General features: G+C 48.2%; 1 protein-coding gene across 5 annotated transcripts in view; it reads left to right on the forward strand.

The window, feature by feature from the left end:
* The window catches only part of GFRA2 (GDNF family receptor alpha 2), a 113,114-nt gene that overhangs the window by 72,926 nt on the left and 18,997 nt on the right, over positions 1-21,191 (forward strand). The gene's annotated exons all lie outside the window — the stretch shown is intronic.

The raw sequence follows: 21,191 nt of genomic DNA on the forward strand, positions 1-21,191 counted from the left end.
ATGACCTCCTGAGGTCCCTTCCAACCCTGAGATTCTATGATTCTATGATTCTGAGCTGATGGTGTTAAATTTGCAGATGAACTGGAGCTCAGCAGTTTCTCTTTGAAGTCTGGTCCTAAAGTTTTTTTGCTGTAGGATGGCCACCTTAAAATCTGCTATTGTGTGGCCAGGGAGGTTGAAGTGTTCTCCTACAGGTTTTTGTATATTGCCATTCCTAATGTCTGATTTGTGTCCATTTATCCTTTTCCTTAGAGACTGTCCAGTTTGGCCAATGTATATAGCAGAAGGGCATTGCTGGCATATGATGGCATATATTACATTGGTGGACGTGCAGGTGAATGAACTGGTGATGGTGTGGCTGATCTGGTTAGGTCCTGTGATGGTGTTGCTGGTGTAGATATGTGGGCAGAGTTGGCATCGAGGTTTGTTGCATGGGTTGGTTCCTGAGCTAGAGTTACTATGGTGCGGTGTGCAGTTGCTGGTGAGAATATGCTTCAGGTTGGCAGGTTGTCTGTGGGCGAGGACTGGCCTGCCACCCAAGGCCTGTGAAAGTGTGGGATCATTGTCCAGGATGGGTTGTAGATCCCTGATGATGCGTTGGAGGGGTTTGAGCTGGGGACTGTATGTGATGGCCAGTGGAGTCCTGTTGGTTTCTTTCTTGGGTTTGTCTTGCAGTAGGAGGCTTCTGGGTACACATCTGGCTCTGTTGATCTGTTTCCTTATTTCCTCGTGTGGGTACTGTAGTCTTGAGAATGCTTGGTGGAGATTTTCTAGGTGTTGGTCTCTGTCTGCGGGGTTAGAGCAGATATGGTTGTAGTACTGTCTGTACTTCAAACTTATGCTGTGCTTCTGGGTGACATCCCAGACAAGTTGGTGTTAGCTCTGCCTAGCCTGCTTGATGGCCCATTAAGGACCATCAGCTACACAACTGACCCATTGAGAGAAGGCAGATACGCCTTGTAACTCAGCAAAGTATTCAGGAACTTGCCCATGTGACTCCAGACTCCATTTTGCTGTAATTTTATACAGTAAGAACAAAGAGATGTTCTTACACCTGGAAAAGGCTATAAAAGGCTGATGCCTCATCTCCATCTTGTCTTCAGTCCTGCTTCTTACCTCTGGAGGGACTTTGCTACAAACTGAAGCTTTGAACAAAGGACTGAATGACCCATCCCAGCGGGGGATGTACTCCAGAGACTTGATTTAAACCTGCAGTTTATTTCATCACTGCTACAGGCCTGAACCAAGAACTTTGCCATTACTGTATGTAATTGATTCCATTTAACCAATTCTAGCTCTCATCTATATCTTTTTCCTTTTATGAATAAACCTTTAGATTTTAAAGGATTGGCAACAGCGTGATTTGTGGGTAAGATTTGATTTGTATATTGACCTGGGTCTGGGGCTTGGTTCTTTGGAATCGAGAGAACCTGTTTTTCTTTATTGGGGTGTTGGTTTTCATAAACATTCATCCCCATGGCGAGTGACACTGGTGGTGATACTGGGAAACTGGAGTGTCTAAGGGAATTGCTTGTGTGACTTGTGGTTAGCCAGTGGGGTGACCACTGTACTTGTGGTTAGCCAGTGGGGTGACCACTCTTTGTCTGGCTGGTTTGGTTTGCCTTAGAGGTGGAAAAACCCCAGCCTTGGGCTGTAACTGCCCTGTTTTAAGCAATTTGTCCTGAATTGGTACTCTCAATTGGGTCCCGCCAGAACCGCATTGTTACAGACAGGCCAGGTGTTATTTATCCAGTCACTAGTTAAAATTATGCTCAATTTATATTTTCAGTTTACAGTCTTATAGGGTGAATCTGGCACTGGTTTGACAGCTCTTGAGAGGGGAAAAAAACCCATTGCTTATCCACACAACAGATGCAGTGTGATACACTTCCTCCATGCTATGCCCCTACAAATGACTTCAATCTCACTGGAGGGGTTTCTTCCATGGGGGCACAGAGGGTTTGCCTGCCAAGGTGCACTGAGTCCTTGGTGTGTCGGCAGAGACGTCTAATGATTGCAGAGATTTTTGCAATGCAAATGCCTGTCTGTTGGGAGCAGGGCGGCATCCCGCCACACGAACACTTCTGTACAACTGTCAGATGACAGCAGTGTTGCACCAGTAATGACCTAGGCTGGATTTGAATTCATGAGCTAGAGGTGAATGGTTCTACAGCCCCTCATGCTCCCCATAGCCAGCCAGTCATGCCTAAATGCAAATCTCCGATAGGAACCTAGGAACCTCCAGAGCTGAGCAGAGCAGGGCTCCATCTAGCCCAATATCCTGTCTCTGGTGGTGGTCAGCTCCAGCTGCTTCAGAGGAAGGTGCAAGGAACCCTGCTATGATGGAATGACCTACCCCTGTGGAAAACTCTCCTCTAAGCTCCCAATAACTGATGATTTACCTAAATGTGCTTTAGAAAAATGCAAAGTCCCTTCTTCACCTGACTTCTGCATAGAGGTTGTTGAATCTATCCTCCTGTGCAATGCTGAAGAGGAATAAAGAGAACCAAAGGAAGAGGTGAAAGAAAGGAATAACAGAAACCTCTGTATTCCCCTCCCTTCTAATTCATTTCTTTGCACAAGAGAGGTGGCTTCACTACTCAGAAAGATAATGATAAAAGACCTCAAATCTTCAGCAGAAAGCAGATCAGCATTCAAAGAAAGTTTAAAGAAATCTTTCAGCTCAGTGGCTACCTTGCTCAAGGCTAACCACACTCTTAACACAATAATAAGTCAATGCTCACTGAATAATTAAATAGAGAACCTTCATAAGTATTGACTTAATGTGACAGCCAGTCTATACTGACTCAGGGTTTGCTTATGTAAACACAATCTCTTGTTCAGCTTAGTTAGCAGTTCAATGAAATAGAACATTCCTTCAATTAAAATCAAATGATGTGTGCATTTAATTCTTTCCTTCTCTTACTGGGTAATAATAGGTTTTGAACATAGGCGAGTGGATAAAAAAATCTTTCAAGTGCACTTATCCGTGATGAATCAAAATGTAGTGTCCTAAAAAATATGGGTGACTTTATTTCCTAATTCAAAGACAAAGTGGACTTATCTTTGCAGTTGACCTTTTGTCTATCTGACCTAATTTATTCCCCCCCCCCGCTCTCTCTCTCTCTCTCATCTAAATAAGAACTTACCTTAAGTTTATCATAAAAGACACAGCTATTCACTGCCTCTAGGTTTTTACTGGGTTTAGTTTTTTTGGTCTCCTTTTCTTTCCCCTCCCCCCGTTTACTTTTATTCATCATCAGCTTCCATTATGACAGGAAGGTTTTTATGAAGTGGCAGGTGTGTGTACATTTGTAACAAGATATTCCCTGGCACAGATTCCAGAGCTAAGGTTCAGTTGAGATTTGCACTCAAAGCATGACTAAGATTCCTCTGTGTCACACTGTAATGATTGACTTTAGTCTCCAAATCTGGGCCAATAGCTCTTCATGGGCCAAGTGAAATGTCCATATTTTACTTTTTTCAGTGACATATTGATGAGGCAACAAAGAATCCTGTGGCACCTTATAGACTAACAGACGTTTTGCAGCATGAGCTTTCGTGGGTGAATACCCACTTCTTCGGATGCAAGTGGTGGAAATGTCCAGGGGCAGGTTTATATATGCAAGCAAGAAGCAAGCTAGAGATAATATATATGCTTGCATATATAAACCTGCCCCTGGACATTTCCACCACTTGCATCCGAAGAAGTGGGTATTCACCCACGAAAGCTCATGCTGCAAAATGTCTGTTAGTCTATAAGGTGCCACAGGATTCTTTGTTGCTTTTACAGATCCAGACTAACACGGCTACCCCTCTGATATATTGATGAGGAAACATATAAATGCTCCTCTTGTGGATTTTTCCCCTGCTTCCCTCTTTTTTCCTTTGGACTCCTTTAGTTAACCAACCACAGTCCTCACAAATGCCAAACTCTGTGTCGCACACATGTTTTCATGAGCATGCATTCTTAACAACATCTCAGACATAAACCACTTCTGAACTTGAACAATTAAATGCATAAAGAGTCATTCTCCTTATTGGTCATACGTTTTGCCAGGGTTATCTGATGGAACTACATCATCCATCTAGTGGCTTCTGTTTTCAATGGAAAACACATTTTTTGTCCTACAAATTCCATTTTTGTGTAAGTTATCTATCCAGCTCTGTTCCTATCTATCTAGGCACTTATACTCACCCTGTTACAGTGGTATCTGACGACCTCACACTCTTTATCCTCAACACACCTCTGTGAGGCAGGGCAGAGCTGTTCTTCCTGTTTTACAGAGGGGGAACTGAGGCATAGAGGGGCTAGGTGACTCATCCATGGTTATACCAGCAGGCTGTGGCAGAGCAGGGAACTGAAGCCAGTCTTCTAAGTCCCAGGCTTGGGCCCAGCCAATCTGTCATCCTTCCTTTGACTCCCCACTTGTGCTCTGCGCACACACCCTGGTGAACCCAGGGTGCAAAATGAGCATCATAGGCACGTGTCCTGGAGGACCTTGGAGAGGGATGAGCAGGGTTGATCGAGGAGCAGGCAGAGTGAACATAAGGGAACAGGGGTTGAGTGCTGATTTGGGCAGGCTATGCTGAAGGAATAGGTTAGTGAATGAGAGGGGCCACTGCTGAGCAGGGGAAGGCAAGTGTCTGCATAGATACTGCATGTGAAGGTTTCCCCTGGCATAGCTTATTGGGCCCCAGAGCTCAGAGAGGGCAGAGTCTGAGGAGCCCACTAAATGCTGCTGCAGAAGCACAGGGCTCCCTACACTCTTGGCCTCCCATGCAGTCCTGCTCTTCCCTCTACGGATCCCTCCTGAAATCTCAGCCCGGCCTACCAGCTGCGAGTTTAGTGTGTGCCCTGTTGGGGTTGTAGAGCTCTTGGTGAGCAGGGGCTTGTCTGTGTGAGGTGCACACTCCCGGGATGCTCTGACACAGCCAACCCTCCCCCTAACCAAACAAAGGCAGGGGGATGCGGTGCCGGAGGCCGAGCCAAGCATGGAAGCTCTCAGGCAGCAATGAGGGTATTGCTCTTTCTAGCGCTTTCGTCCTGCCTGCCCGGTGGGTGGCTGAAAATCTTCTGCCTCTGGTTGCGCTCATGAGAGTTCCATGGCGCATCACAGTGACTCAGACAGGTGCTGAACTGCTGAGGGAGGGGCACATCAGAGCGGGTGTGCGGACGCCTCTGTCCATTAAAGCCATTTTGCCTCAGTCCTTGTAAAAGGCCCTTGAAAACACATCTTGAGTAATTTCCACATTGTGGATGTTTTCTGCATGAAATACTCAAATGCATGATACGGTTCATGGGGCAGCGAATTCCTCAAACTGTTCCTGGTGCTGTGCCGAGACCCTGCCAGGTGCTCAGGAAGGAGCACAGTTAGGGCCACTTAGGCACCTTGGCGTCAGTTCTCATGGCGTTTAAGACCCGAAGGGACAACCAGCTTATCCGGTCTGACCTCCTGTCTATCATAGGCCACCCACCGCACCCGCACGCTAAACCCAACCACAGAAATGAGACCCAAGTGTTACAGCCCTCGGGAGTCCTTGCTGGCTAAAAAATGCTCTGGAAGAGACTTTTAATGCTGGAATGTGGGTGTCTTGGTGGCACTGACAAACGGCATACAAAATGCTTACATGAGATTAGGGAGCATTGTACAACGGTAACTAGGCAATCGTATGCATTAGCAGTGTGGCCCAATGGTTGGGGTCCTTGCCTATTGTTCAAGAGATGTGGGTTCTATTTCTGGCTATACCATTGACTGGCTGTGTGACTTTTGGCAAGCTGATTCCCTTCCCTGTGCCTCTGTTTCCCCTCCTACCATTTGTCTGTCTTGTCTGTTTAGCTCTTTAGAGCAAGGACTGTCTCTCACTCTGGGTGTGTACAGCAATGCGCACAATGGGGCTGTGATCTCAGTTGTGGCGAAGAACGTTGATTCATATAAAAACCAGAATTGCCTCCAAATGTGACCTGGTGAGAGATGGGGGCATTGTGTGACTTAGGGCAAGTCTCTGAGGCCCAGATTCTCATAAGTATGTAAGCAGAATCAATGGGATTTAGGTGCCTAAATACTGTTGAAGCTCTGGGATTAGTCCCTCGGGTCTCAGTTCCCCATCTGTACAATGGGGATAATAGCACTGCCCTGCCTCATGGGGTGCTGTGAGGATAAATATGTTACAAGATTGTGAAGGGCCTTAGTTTTTAATAGGGGTAATTAGGAGCTTGGAGTTGTGGCAGGGTGGCCAATGGGAACAAGGATATGAAGTAGAAATTACATATCCAAGGTGGAAGCCAAATTCAAACAATTTAATGGGACCAAACGGGGCAGGGAGATAATCTTCATCCAAGAATGTTAAAGGAACTGTCTCATGAAATTACAAGCCCAAGAGCAAGGATTTTTAATGAATCCGTAAACTCAGGGGTCGTACTCTACGACTGGAGAATTGCAAACAAAGTACCTATATTTAAGAAAGGGGAAAAGAGTGAAAACTACAGACCTGTTAATTTGACCTCAACTGTATGCAAGGTCTTAGAACAAATTTGAAAGAGAGTAATTATAGACCTAGAGGTAAATGGTAATTGGGATAAAGTACAACATGGTTTTGCTAAAGGTAGTCATGCCAGACCAACCTGATCTCTTTCTTTGAGAAGGTAATTGATTTTCTAGACAAAGGAAATGCAGTAGATAGAATCTACCTGGATTTCAGTCAAGTATTTGATACAGTTCCACATTATGGTCAGCGATGAATTACCAACACATGATGGTTAGAAACCTTCCCCTAATTTCAAGCCTAAACTTGTTGATGGCCAGTTTATATCCATTGTTCTTGTGCCAGAATTTGCCCTTAACTTAAATAACTCTGCCTCCTCCCTGGTGTTTATCCCTCTGATGTATTTATAGAGAACAATCACATCTCCCCGAAGCCTTTGTTTCATTAGGTTGAACAAGCCAAGCTCCTTAAGTCTCCTCTCCTACGGTAGGTTCCCCATTCCTTTGATCATTGGGGTAGATGACCCCAGGTGTCTGGCTGATGGGTCTTGCTCACATGCTCAGGTTCTAATTGATCACCATATTTGGGGTTGGGAGGGAATTTTTTCCCAGGTCAGATTGGCAGTGGTTTGCTGTTACCACCTTGTCTCTGATATCAGTGACTGCAGGCCAAGTTTTCCAAAGTTACCAATGATTTTGGGTGCCCAGGCTCAGATGTCTTAAAGGGACCTGAGTGCTCCATACTTTCTGACAGTCAAGCCCCTTCAAGCTGTCCCACATTGGGCATAGAAAAATGGAGGCACTCCAAATGACTAGTTACTTGGAAAATCTTGGCACTGCACCCTTCCCACCTCTCATGACTGGAACAGCTGCAGGTGACTTGAGCTAATTTAATGTGGTCAAATTAAACTGCACTCTGCCTGTTTTCCTTTAAAGGATACAAGGAAACCTTAGCCAGGGAATCCCAGCCAAATTGAATTGTCCCGGCCTTTTTGTCCAGAAGGAAAACACATTTCCGAGATGAATTCATCAAAGGGGAAACAAGCCGGAGAATTTTAACTTTGAAATTCAGCATTCGGGTTGGTCTCATTTGTTCTTCTCTTTTAATCCTTTTTTTGTTCCTTTTTTCTTGGATGGATTTCAGGAAAATAACTTGACAGCCAAGATTTTTGGTGCGCGCGCGCTCTCTCTCTCTTCTCCTCCTCCCTCTTTCATGGGATTTGACCTCAGCTGCCAGGGAAGCTGACTCCAAAGCAGGTCTCAGATTTCTAGGCAAAGACTGGCTGGGCCCACCTGCTGCCTGGAGTTGTGAGCAGCAATTTGGCATGAGTTCCCCGCATTGCTGCTAAAACGGACTTGGCTCTGTCTCTTTTCACCGAGGCACTTAAAGGCAGAAATCTGAGAAGCCATGGGACTGTTCCAATAAGGTTTATTCCTGGCAGTTAGAATCTCATCCAACGACTGTGAACTCATTGTATATAACGGAAAGAGTGACATCTGGCTTGGATATTATGGAAAGATTACCAGCTGGCTTGTCATGTATTATGAAAAGAATAACATTTGCCTTAGAGGATGCTACAAGCCAGGAGCAGGGCCCCGGGGAGTGGGCTGACAAATTTCCATCACGCTGGGTGATGAACTTGCCACAGTTCTTTAAGGGAATTGACATAACTTTGTCTCTAATTCTGGGAGAGGGAGATGCTGTCATGAACTTTATTTATCTCCTGAGGAGCGGTGGGGGAAGGAAAGAAGGAAGGAGCTCAAGTACCTTCTTAGCACAAGTATGTTTAGAAAGCATCAGAGTTTTTCTGCAGTTGGGCAGGTCCCCCCTTGCCTGCAGATTGGCAAGAGGTTATGGGGGCTTTTAAGGCCAGATCTAACCTCACTGGTGTCAGTGGAAAGGGTCCCATTAACTTCAGTGAGAGCTGGATCAAGTCCTTGGCCCAGGACTCCAGGCTTCTAGGGTAGACTAGACTCTACATTCTTAGCCTCCCTCCCTTCTCTCTGCCTTGTGCATGGGGAGGCATTGCTGCAGCCCCTAGAGACATACAACCTGCAGGGGGTATGAATGCCCTAGCGGGAGCATGCTCAGAAGTGGCCTCCTGTCCATGGGAACCGCACGCTTTCCAAGGCATAGCTCAGCTGTGCCAGCTGGTATGAAAAAGTAGTTGGGGGGGACCCACTTTGGAGCGTCTCACATCCCTGGCGGCACTAACACTCTCCCTGCTGCTTGCACTCATGTAGCCTGATTCTAAGCTTGCTTGCACTGGGTCCACACCAATGCAGCACCACTTCAGCAGAGTCACTCCTGATTTACACCAGAAACATCTGCAAGGAGGATCAGGCCTCCAGGGAGCTAAGGTACAGGGACTATTCCCTGCAGAGGTGGGCAATGGGGTTAGAGCTTCGTATACTACCCCTTTGCCCATCCACTAGAGTCAGCACTCCGCAGCCCTCTGTCCCCTGCAGTCTAGCTGCAGCTTTGGTTATCTCCTGCAGGGTGGTTTATTCCTTTGCAGTAGGGCAGGAGTGTTTAGGATGGGCACTGAGGACAGGAGTCAGGCACAAGTAGAAGAGGCACAGGCTGGACATCCATGGAGGTCAGTCTGGAGGTGGTAATAGCAACACCAAGGGCAATGGATGCTGGAAGAGAAGTGGCAAATGTGGGAGCCGGGTCTCCCCTGCTCTGGATTCATGTGGTCTGCGTCTCATGTTGCATCATCAAAGATAGGCTCAAGTTGCCTGGATGCTGAATGGCCCAGAGCGGGGTGGCAATTGGGATTCAGGGATTTGGTCTAGCCCATTATGAAGATAGGGGCCATTTGGGAAATCCAGATCTGGGTGCAGATTTTGCACAACCCCATCTCTAAGAATAATTCTTTGCCCTTCTCTAGTCCCTGACTTCCCTGGATCTCCAGGCACCTTGCAAGCCTGCTATCTGTGCTTTTGCATTGGTGCCCATCACCCTAGTACCCGAGCTCCACATTAATGAATTAACCCTCACAAATGCCTCCCATCCCACCCCAGGAGGTAGTAGTATCCCCATTTTGCAAATGGGCAGATTGGGGTGCAGAGAGGTGAAATGACTCACCCAAGGTCACCCAGCAGAACAGTGGCATAGGGCAGGGAATAGAGCACAAGTCCTCTGAGTCACAGTCCCCCCTATTAGCACCCCCTTGAGCAGAGCACACACTCCAGCTGTGAAATGTAAGTCCCAGATATAAGTGGTGAGTGGCCCCCAGCCTTCTCAGGTGCCAGCAGCAGTCGTTTCCGAGCAGCAATGTATTCTTTTCTCACCCTTGCTGATGCTCTTTCTCTGGGGAAGGCAGGCAAGGCTTTTCACACTCTGAGCTGACATAGCTCACAGCTGGTTGCATTCAATGTCTTCAGCTTGGGAGGGGCGTGTTGACCAGATGCTCAGTAAGGTGGCTCAGCCCTGGTGTTCTGATTTCCCTCTGGGGTGCTGTATCCACAGTTTTCCATTCCATTGGTACTGGGCTTTGTTGTTTAACTTTCCCTTCCGCATCTATCCTGGCATCCCTTCTCTTTTCAGCTGCCACTGCTCAGCAGGACCTGTTTCTGTTTGCAACCTGCCTGCTGTTGTATATCCAGTTGTACCACTAGCAAGAACAAACCTTTCCTCCTTTCTCCACAGATGCTGCCTTTTGAGATTGATTTGTACCAAAATATGTATTCAGTTGGGGATAGAAACCCCCATGCTTCATGGCATTCACCAACCTCTAATTAATGGGGGTCAGGAAGAAACTTCTTGTTGGGGAAGATTATCCCATAATTGCCTACTGCAGGGATTCTTGCCCTTGCCTCAGAAGCAGCTGGTCTTGGCCACTGAGAGAAACGGGGTACTGGGCTAGATGGACTCCAATTTCGATCCAGTCTGGCAATCCCTGTGTTCTTTCTTGTGAGTTTCCCTCTTACTTTTTTGTGTGTTTGTGAACAGACCATCGTTCAAATGTATTTGCAGAACAATTATTGGTCTGTGGGTTCTGAGGGTATGTCAACACTGCAGCTGTAACTTCCACCTTGGGTAGATGTATAGGTGGCTAGCTTTGATCAAGCTCGCATGCTAAAAATAGCAGTGTGGCCGGAGTGGTGCAGGCAGCAGGAGCAGCAGCTGGCCACTTGAGTACAATCCTATCCAAGACCCTAGGTGTGTATTTGGGTGGTTGGTCCATGCCTCTGTCCACACCATTAGTAGACGTGTATCTACCCAACCTGGAAATTACACCTGCAGCTGCAGTGTAGACATAGCCTGAGATAGTGTCGTGCGCCCCTAGGTCACATGGTGTTGACTCCATTCCCTGGTGGGAAGAATGTAACTCTTACAATCAGATTTCCAGCATGAATGGCTGTGTTTGCAAATTCAGTTTGCTTTATCCTCATCTGGGGTAAACTGGCATAATCCATGGAGCTACACTGGTTTACATCAGGGGAGGATCTGGCCCTCCAAATTTGCTTCCTATGAATATTCTCCTAAATTTGGCTGTTTCCTTGAAAGTACCTTTCTGCTAGAAAATTTGCAGAAAGGGTGAAATCTTTGTAGAGGGGTCGCACAACTTTCCTTCCCCTTTTAGGGTGTGTCTTCACTGCAGAGTTAGTCCAGTTGATCTGCATGGCCATCTGAACACATGTGTTAGCCTGATTCGGGTGTGAGCACCCACGCTGCAAAGCCATATCTGAGTTACTGTGACCTCCCTGTTTCTGCACCCACCAATGGTTCTTTGAGCAGAGATATTCTGATTCTTTCCCAGCCAGTTGTCAATTATGGGAGAACTTGTCTGTCCTACCGGGGGAATTATGGGAAGACATTACAGGACTATCAGCACTTGAGTGATTTAGCCTGTGTCCTCATTGCAAAGCAGGCGGGTTCTAGCCCAAGTGAAAGTGTAGCCTGGGTTCTACTCTGCACCCCCAGCTGGGCCAGGTAGCTCAGGCTTGAAGCACCTCCAGACCTGAGTAAATGGTTTTTGGGTGTGGACTGTAGGGAGAGTTAGTGTAAAACACTGGTAAGAGCCCGGATTAACTCCTCAGTGAAGACACACCCTGGGGGGACTCAATCCTGCAAGGTTCTGAGCGCTCCAAAGCCAATCCAGTAAAGCACTTAAACACATGCCTGACTTTAAACACAGGAGTTGACTCTACATGTGCGTAGGTGCTTTCCTGAGTATGGGATGGAAAGCTCAGAGCCTTGTAGGCTGGAGCCCAGGGCACCTGTCACTGCGTTGATTCTGCCACAGGCTGTGGAAAAGTGCCTTTCCCTTTGGGAGAATAATATCACAGACCAGGGAAATAAACAAGCAGGTTTACTGAAGCCTAATCTGCTGCATTGTGAGGAGGAGTGGAGTGCTATCAGGTTAGCTTTGCGTTGGATTTACGAGTGGCACTAAAACAAAAGAGCTGAGCATGACAGAAAGGAGAGGTTTGTTTCCAGCAAGGAGTGGGAGCTGGCTCTGAACTGGGGGTGAGGAGAGGGTGGGCTGATGTATGCATTGACGTCCTTCCCTCCTGAGGGCTGACAACATGTACAGTTCGCTCACTGAAGGGTGGGGGAGTTGGATCAGGGGCCAGGCCGTTCTGATTTGCTTTTGTTCTCACATTTTCCACAAGAGAAGAGGGAATTAAAACCCACATCGGTGGCTCCTGAATGGAACACTCCTGACACGCAAGCAGCACGCACTCCTCTCTCTCAGGGTCCGTCCACACTGCAATCTGAAGTGTGATTGCGCTAGCTTTACGCACGCTAGCATGGCTTAAAACAGCAACGTAGGTGCAGCGGTGCAGGCTGCAGCATGGGCTGCACAAGCCCACCTGGAATGCTGGGCACTTATTCGCATTGGAAAGCCCATGCTGCCACATCTCCACTGCTAGTTTTAGTTATGCTACTGTGGGTAAGTCCACCCCATCCGCAATCCCACCTCCAGCTGCAGTGTAGACGTACTCTCGGTTGATGTGTCTGCTTACAGCACGTGGGGAGGTGTTAGCCAGGAGATGGAAGCCAGGGAATTGGTGGCTAAGGTGCAATAAGAACAGGAGTACTTGTGGCACCTTAGAGACTAACAAATTTATTTGAGCATAAGCTTTCGTGGGCTACAGCCCACTTCTTCAGATGCATAGAATGGAACATATAGTAAGGAGATATATATACATACAGAACATGAAAAGGTGGAAGTTGCCATACCAACTGTAAGAGGCTAATTAATTAAGATGAGCTATAATCAGCAGGAGGGAAAAAAAACTTTTGTAGTGATAATCAAGATGGGCCATTGCAGACAAGAGGTGTGAGGATACTTAAGATGGGGAAATAGATTAAATTCCTTTAGCTGTTTCTCTTTCTCCCCTGCTGTCCTCTGTCCTGCCCTTTCCCACTTGGTCATTAAAGACAAGTTTGTTATGCTGCTGGTTAGCCAGAATGCTTCTCTTGGGCAATCCTTTTAAACTGGAGAGAGGCACTCGGGTCCTATGGTGGCAAAGGCCATATAGACACCTAGCTAGACAGAGAGCATAGGACAATTGAGTCTCAGAATAAGGCAAAGGCTGAAAATTTGCATCCTGCACTCTTTACCATGCTTGCTGGCCCCCATTAGGCCCTGGGAAGCAGAGAACAGCTGTAAAATATACTGCTCTTTGGGGACACCGCCCTACCCAAGTGGGCTGGAAGCAGGCTCCACATATGGACCTCATACCAGCTATTCACCAGCCGGGGAAGACACTCTGAACAGAGGTTATTCTCATGGGACCAGTTATTCCCATGCTAAGTCCCCTTTCCGCTTCCGAGCAGCATAGAACGGGCCTTAGCGTCGCTGAGAATCAGGCCTGATGCATTTTTAAGTTCTTGCCTGAGCACTTGTATCCTTTAGCATCGCCTCGCCAGCTTAGGAGAATTGAAAACGCCAGGGGTGAGACATGCAGGAGGAGGTGATAGCTGAGCTCATTAATTCTGGCGAGCTGTATCATACCTCGCTGTTTGTTTCTGGGCTGGTAATGAATCGAGGCAAACTATTGTTTTTACACTGCCTAACTCCAGGGAGAGAATGTTGTATCCAGAGGAAGAGAAAGATCTCTTCATTGTCCTTTATCAGGGCTGCTTTGCAAATCCAGGAATCCCCTGGGACCTTTTAGCTTTAGCAGCTCCATAATTCATGATCCAGCTGAACAGCAGTGCATATCATTAACCCTAATGCTGAAGTCAGGGCTTCTCTACTCTCAGTACGGAATGTCTGTGCCAGGCACATTGGAAGCCAAGAGAGTAGGGGTTCAGGATACCCCATCTTGTAGTCTTATGTGTTCTGCAGGTAGAGATGTTCATGTGTTTATGGGAGACCTGGCAAATTGGGTCCACATTCCGTAATTACAGTAGCAAGCCCAGAGTTAGGCACTGTACAGATACAGTGAGAGACAATCCCTGCCCTGGAGATCTGACAGTCTAAATAGATGAGCAGTGGGAAGGAGGAAGATGAATATCCCCATGTAACAGTGGGGAACAGAGGCACAGAGAGATTAAGAGTACATCTGCCCTGCAGCTGGCAGCGTGCCTCCCAGCCCAGCTAGCCAGAACTGTGGCACACTCCCAGTTGCAGCGGAGACATTCCCTAAGTGACTTACCCAGGGTCACACAGGGAGTCTGTGGCAGAGCCAGCAATTGAACCCCCTTCTCTCAAGTCCCAGTGTCTTAACCACAAGACCAGCTTTCCTCTCTGTCTAAAGTAGATGCAGCTCCACTGGAGGTCTCTGGACCAGATTTATCAGTGGACTAAATGGTGGTGTCATCTGCATTATTATTATTATTACTATTGTTATTATTTTATTATTTATTACTGTTAATTATTTATATTACCCTAGTGTCTAAAGGCCCCAATCCCATTAAGATTGGCACATCCCATTAACATAGCCCTGGAAAATGTAGTCTGTAGATAGGCAGTAAGTGGGTCAGCAAACTGGTGTAAGTGCTAATTCAGAGCAAAAATGAGTGTAACTTACACACTAAGGGCTTAACAAGCAGCAGGAGAAGGTATAAGATACAGCACATGGGACGACTGTTTATCTTCCAGTTTCCTGGCGGCTGTTGCATGTTTCACTTCTAATCCTTTGGCATGTACAGCAGAGTCAACCACACTCAGTTTTGAACACACACAATGCCAGACTGGCACAAGTTGCACCACTTTCCCTCTTACCCTTGTTTTCCAACCACTTGCATCCTGTCCTCAATTGTTATTGCTGAGTGCTAGTAAGCAACTGCTGAGTTCCACCCCATGGGTGGCTGCATTTCAGCAGGATCTGTCACTCATTCTGTAGAGTGCTTTGATATCCGTTGTGACAAAAAGCAATGTATAAATGGAGGGTATTACTGCAGATCCTTCCACTTCATTCAATCACGGCTTCGTTTGTTCCTCCATTTAATGTGATCAAAAACTTCTGGATCCAAATAATTTGTATTTAACCCCCCCCCCCCCCCACAATTTCCGCCCTTTATTTTGATCAATTTGGATGGCTCTAGGCAGGTAGTATTGGATAATTCAATCACTGGTTGTAGAGAGCTGACATTTAATTAACAAGGAAGCAAAAAGAAAAAAATTGGAAAGAGGCAAGAAAAAATTGCTCAGGGGAGACTCCCCTGTGAAAGCCAAGGTCTTCTCTACATTGAGCAATATGATGTCAGGAGACCTGGCTACATTGACCCAGTTTGGCTGAGTCACAATTCAGTCCTCAATATGTTGCAAACCCTGATGAGGGAGATGCTGTTATTGTTACTGAGTTCCACAATGTGGTGTTTTTTACAGTGCATGTGGGGCACCTATTCCAGGTATTATGGTGAGGCAGTATAATCTAGGTATTAGGGCACTGGACTGGGAGTCAGGAGGCTTAGGTTCTATTCCATGTTGTGACTGTGGGTGTGTCACGTAGACTACTTCCTTCGCTGGTCTTGTCTGTTCAGACTGTAAGCTCTTTGGGGCAGGAGCTGTCCCTCACTAGGTATATGCACAGTGGGGTATGCAGGTCTACTGCAACATTAATAATAATAAGGCACCACGTGTTAGATGACTGGAACTGATTAGACTGAATCGAGAAGAGTATTCATTTAGAGATCCACAGAGTTCAGCTCTGGCTTTGCCAAAGCTGTTCTAGGTTTGGAGCTGGTTTTCTTTTTCTGTTGACTCATCTCTTGTTCAATTATTACTTTTGTTCCTGGGAGGAAACCCCATTTTTTTTCTTGGCCAGCTTTCCCAACTGTAGAAAGTTCCCTACCCAGCGCTGCCAGTTCCATTTTAGATTGAAATGATACGATTTGCAAGGCGGCTTTGATGTAACTGAGAAGAAAATCCCTATTGGCGGCAGTAAGCCATATAGCTGTAAGGCTGTAATGTAAGCAAACTCCTTAACTCCATATGGAACTCCTCGTTATTGGCCTTTCTGGAAATCTCAATCTCTCTCTCTCTCTCTCTCTCTCTCTCTCTCCAGGGGCGGCTCTAGCAATTTCGCTGCCCCAAGCACGGCAGCACGCCGCGGGGGCGCTCTGCCAGTCGCCGGTCCCACGGCTCCGGTGGACCTCCTGCAGACGTGCCTGTGGAGGGTCCGCTGGTCCCGCGGCTCCGGTGGAGCATCCGCAGGCATGCCTGCGGGAGGTCCACCGGAGCCGCGGGACCAGCGGACCCTCCGCAGGCACGTCTGCAGGAGGTCCACTGGAGCCTCGGGACCAGCGGACCCTAGGCAGGCATGTATGCGGGAGGTCCACCGGAGCCGCCTGCCGCCCTCCCGGCGACCGGCAGAGCGCCCCCGCGGCATGCCGCCCCAAGCACGCGCTTGGCGCGCTGGGGTCTGGAGCCGGCCCTGTATCTATCTATCTATCCTCCATGTTTCTCTGACCTCCCTCTCTTCAGAGTCCCCTCTTCCTTTCTTTCTGTCCCTGTTTAGCCAACCCCAAGAAAACCCCATCCTCTAAAGGAATTAAAACAAAACACATGAAGGAAGACACCAATCAAAATGGTGGCACTAACATGGTGTTTGCAGACCATCACTGTGTTCGCTCTGCTTGTATGTGCCATCCTTCCCCCTAGTCCTTGGTTCTGTCTTTGTAAGTTCTACAGGGCAGGGACTGTCTCATTCTGTGTTTTTACAGCACCTCATGCAATAATCTCCGCTGGGGTCCCTAGGTGCTACCATAACACACATAATAATAATAGCCGTGCTCCCATATGGCCCTCATCACCTTGGTATTTGAGAGCCTCCCATTAGGCAACAAATATTATGGTTGTTGTCTCTCTCTCCCCTGCCACCGAGAAGCAAGAGAAGACAACAAGGGGTATGAAGGAAAACAGAGGCAAAGTGGCTTATCCAGCAGTCTGAGGCAGAGCCAGGAATAGAACTGAAATTGCCTGGCTTTCAGTCTGCTGACTTAGCCACTAGCCCAAACAAAGATGGGCTTGGAAGAAAGGGAAGAGGCTTTATTTGCATCTTTATGTGATGCTCAGAAGCAGGATGTTCTGGTCTGTTCCCCCACCGCCCCTAATCCCTGACACCACTGTCATCCTTTCCCTTTCTTCTGGCCTTTTTGTCACCTTCATTCTGCCCACCCTGTAGCTTAGAGCTACGCCAGTGGTGCACTGGGGTGAGCATGAGAGCCTAGAGGGGAGCTAGTATGGGCAAGCAGAGCCTCTGGTTTCTTATTCCCTTTGTAAACTTGCGACTTTGTATTTCAGTGTCACCGGCAAATCACAAAAACAACCCAACCCCGGGCGCTTCAACCGCACGCCAGCCTCTAACATTCCAGGGGGCCGATAAGATCCAGCAGTGAAATTATACAATCCTGGAATGATGCTGGCAGCAGTGTGGCCAAACAAGGATATGAAATTTACAGAGCACTCGGAATGTAGGCAGTACTTAAAGAGCGAGCAATGTCCCAGCATACCAGTCACTGCTGGTAACTAGCTAAGCATATTAGGGCAGTGTCTTGTATGCCATCCTTATAGTATTTCAGGGCCGCCCAGAGGGGGGGGCAAGAGGGGCAATTTGCCCCAGGCCCCGCGTTCCGCAGGGGCCCCCACGAGTGTTTTCCGGGACCCCTGGAGTGTTTCCCGTCTTCCCGCGGCTCCGGTTGAGCTCCCGCAGGCATGCTCCCACCGGAGCCCGGGACGAGTGGACCTGCCGCAGGCATGACTGCGGAGGGGGCACTCGTCCCGCGGCTCGGCTGGACCTCCCGCAGGCATGACTGCGTCAGGTCAGCCGGAGCCGCGGGACCACGGCACCCGCCGCAGTCACTCGTCCCGGGCTCCGGTCGACCTGCCGCAGGCATGCCTGCAGGAGCTCAACCGGAGCCAAATGCCGCCCCCCAGGGAAAGGGCCGCCCCACGCGCCTGCTTGGCGCGCTGGGGTCTAGAGCCGCCCCTGAGCGGGGCCCCCCGCCGCCGAAGACCCCGGGCCCCCGGAATTCTCTGGGCGGCCCTGTAGTATTTACAGGGTAACTAGGAATCTGTGTGCAGTACTTGGACACCAACATAAGTGATGGCCCCAGCTCACCGCTCCTTCCTCAGTGGAAGGGCCCTGAGTAAGCAAGCACCAATGAGTATAGGGTTACTCACAGTACATGCAAGGTAAATAATAGTGCAACATGCATGGATACCCATGGAACTGTATAATGGTGTAGCTACGGCTTTGCTACTCCTAGTATTTCCAGTGTAGTTACTATGGCCCAGGGTCACATGCACAGCTAGCCATGTAACTGGCTGACTGTAGCAGTGCAGTGTAAACCAGCAAAGGGTTTCATTTAATCCAAGGTATCAGACACAAGAAAGGGTAGCCTTGTGATTTGGGCATTGGCCTGGGATGCAGGAGAGATGAGTTCAGTGCTTGGAGCGTCTGAAAACTTCCTTGGGTGACCCTTGGTCTCTCTACAGCATTGTGAAACAGGGGGACGGCACTGCCCTCGTTTGTGTAATCTGCTTCAGTTTGTAAGCTCTCCAGGGCAGAGACTTTCTATGGCAGGGGTTGGCAACCTTTCAGCAATGGTGTGCCGAGTCTTCATTTATTCACTCTAATTTAAGGTTTCGCGTGCCAGTAATACATTTTAACATTTTTAGAAGGTCTCTTTCTATGTCTATAATATATAACTAAACTATTGTTGTATGTAAAGTAAATAAGGTTTTTAAAATATTTAAGAAGCTTCATTTAAAATTAAATTAAAATGCAGAGCCCCCCGGACCGGTGGCCAGGACCCGGGCAGTGTGAGTGCCACTGAAAATCAGCTTGTGTGCTGCCTTCGGCACGCGTGCCATAGGTTGCCTACCGCTGCTCTATGGTGCCACAGCACCTGGCACGATGGGCACCCTGTTTTGGCTGCAGCCACTAGGTGTGACTGCTGGGGCGGGGTTGTTCCTAGAAGGAGCTATTGCTTCGGCCTATCTGTAATGCTAACACCTCACAACCCGTACGTGGACCCAGACACTAATGACATGAAACTTGTGGCAATGTGACAGCACGGTGATTGCTCTTGCAACAGGGAGAGTCGGCCCCATGCCCTGCAACAGAGCCGCTCTCACGTCCCCCCGGCTCTCTGCTCACCATCCCCTGAGTGCGTCAGAGAGGAGCTTGCAGGTCAGGTTGTTGAGAGAGATTTGAAGCGAAGATACGGAGTTTTTCCTGCTGTTTTGGCTGGCGAGGCTCTAAAGGCTTCTGTTTCTGTCACCCTGAGGGCTCAGGGATGGCAGGACCCAGCCACTCGGAACGAGCTGGACAGGCACGTCAGCCTCGGCTGTGCTCAGAAGCCACATCTCTCTGAAGTCAAGCAAGTATGAGCCACTCAGGCGGGGAGCGTTTGTGCTGAGAGGAGTGGGAGGGGGCTCTGAAGTGCCTGTCACCCAACCCCCTCAATGGTTGTCCAGCTCGTCAGGCTTTGAAAGCATTAAGGCTTGATCCTGCAAAGTGCTGGGCACTCTCTGCTCCCACTGGAGCTGGGGTGTGCTGACTGAACTCAGCACCTCTCAAAATTAGGCCCTTAGTGTCTGTTCCCATTCTGGCTTAGGAACAAACTGTAAACAGCTCAGAAATCCTTACCCCGTCAACTGCCGGGAAAAGCGTGCCAGGCTCTCGCTGACTTCAGTGGGTCTTAGGGCGGTGTGTCATCCAGCAACAGCAGGGAAGGGAGACCCCAAAGGACAGCTGCCAAGTGGGCTGCAGAAAAAGTAGGCCATGAAGGAGAGCTTTGATCTGTCTCTCTCTTTGTGAGCACGGTTGCAAGAGGCCTGATGTGAATTCTCCTGGTTTTTGCTGTGTGCGTAGTGCATAGTGCAGTGGCTGGATGCCGGGCAGGAGAGAATGGGTCACTGATGCTTCATAGAATCTTTTCTCCAGACCTTCCTGCTCCAAACCAGCATTTCTTACTGCCAGGGGAAGTGGTGGCCTTCGTGTCTGGGTCTCCCTGTGTTTGTGAGAACCTGTTTAAAACAACGATGGAGCAACGAGGTGAAATATTTCCCCTTTTGTTTCCCAATGTGTGTATGTATAAAAGGAAGGGCTTTGTCTCACTCTGTCCCCGGTGAGCTGCTGAATAGCTGAGGGATATAAATCCTCCTGCTTCAGGGCACAAACCAGCCACTAACTAATGAGGGTCAGGAAGAATCTTCTCCTGTGAGCAGGTTATTCCTTAATTGTCCACTGGGGTTTCTCGCCTCTTCCCTCTGAAACAGCTGGTGCTGGCCGCTGTCAGAGCCAAGTCTGATCTGTTATGGCAATTGTTATGTTCCCATGAGAAGCCATATGACATTTGCATGGGTCTGCTTGGGTTAGGCACTCTGATATTCTCTCCATATGTGTATAGCCATATCATTTCTTCGCTGTAAATCCAGCCTTACAAAAGCCCCATGGAAATGTACTAGCCCAGGCTTTGAATCTACTCACCCAACCTTTGGCATGTTCCTGAAAAACAAGACACCCCCCCATCCCCCAAACAACCCAACCCCTATAAATAGCTCATTCGCCCATCAGGAAATCTTACTCCTGGTGAGGAGTGGAATTTTGCAAGGTTGTGGTGATCAGCATGGCCGTAATCAGCAAAGAGATCTGGGAACCTGCTTATTCTTGAGAGGCAGGCCTGAGACCTCAGCCCACCCTGTCCCCTTCATGCTTTCTCTGCATTCTGATTCTTGCTTCTGAGGGTTTGTGTTTTTAGTGCAAAGTTAACTCGAATTCTACTCAAGTGTTGCCCCTAACCAGAGTCCCATCCATGCACAGAAACCTCTCACTTGAGTCTGCTGGTGCTTTTCACTCAAGCTGGCTGGACTAATGGGGGAGGGCAATTGATCTTCAGAGCATCCTCATGTTCTGGGTGTGAGCTATGTTCAAAACCTACCCGGATCTATGCTACAAAGAGGTTGATGTAAGTCACCATTTGTCAACTTATTTGTGCGTGTGTTTGCACTCAAATCTGTCTCCCAATAACATAAATGCCCTGTTACGGTGATGCAGTAACGCCATCTCCCTGAACGGTGTCGAGCCATGGTTGACATACAGTGGTAGATGCTGCATGAGTGTGATCGATGACAGAATGAGATCATATACATTAAAATATTGCTGCAGATCCTAGCCATTATTCTCCTTTAGCTCTTCTCTCTAATACGTTCTCTTCTCTTCTTTTCCTCTCTGCTTTAAAACCACTGAATTTACTAGTTCTTAGGGAGGAAAAAGCAGACAAACCAACCA

Source organism: Mauremys reevesii, linkage group 2, assembly GCF_016161935.1.
Source record: "Mauremys reevesii isolate NIE-2019 linkage group 2, ASM1616193v1, whole genome shotgun sequence".
In the NCBI taxonomy this organism is placed as follows: Eukaryota; Metazoa; Chordata; order Testudines; family Geoemydidae; genus Mauremys; species Mauremys reevesii.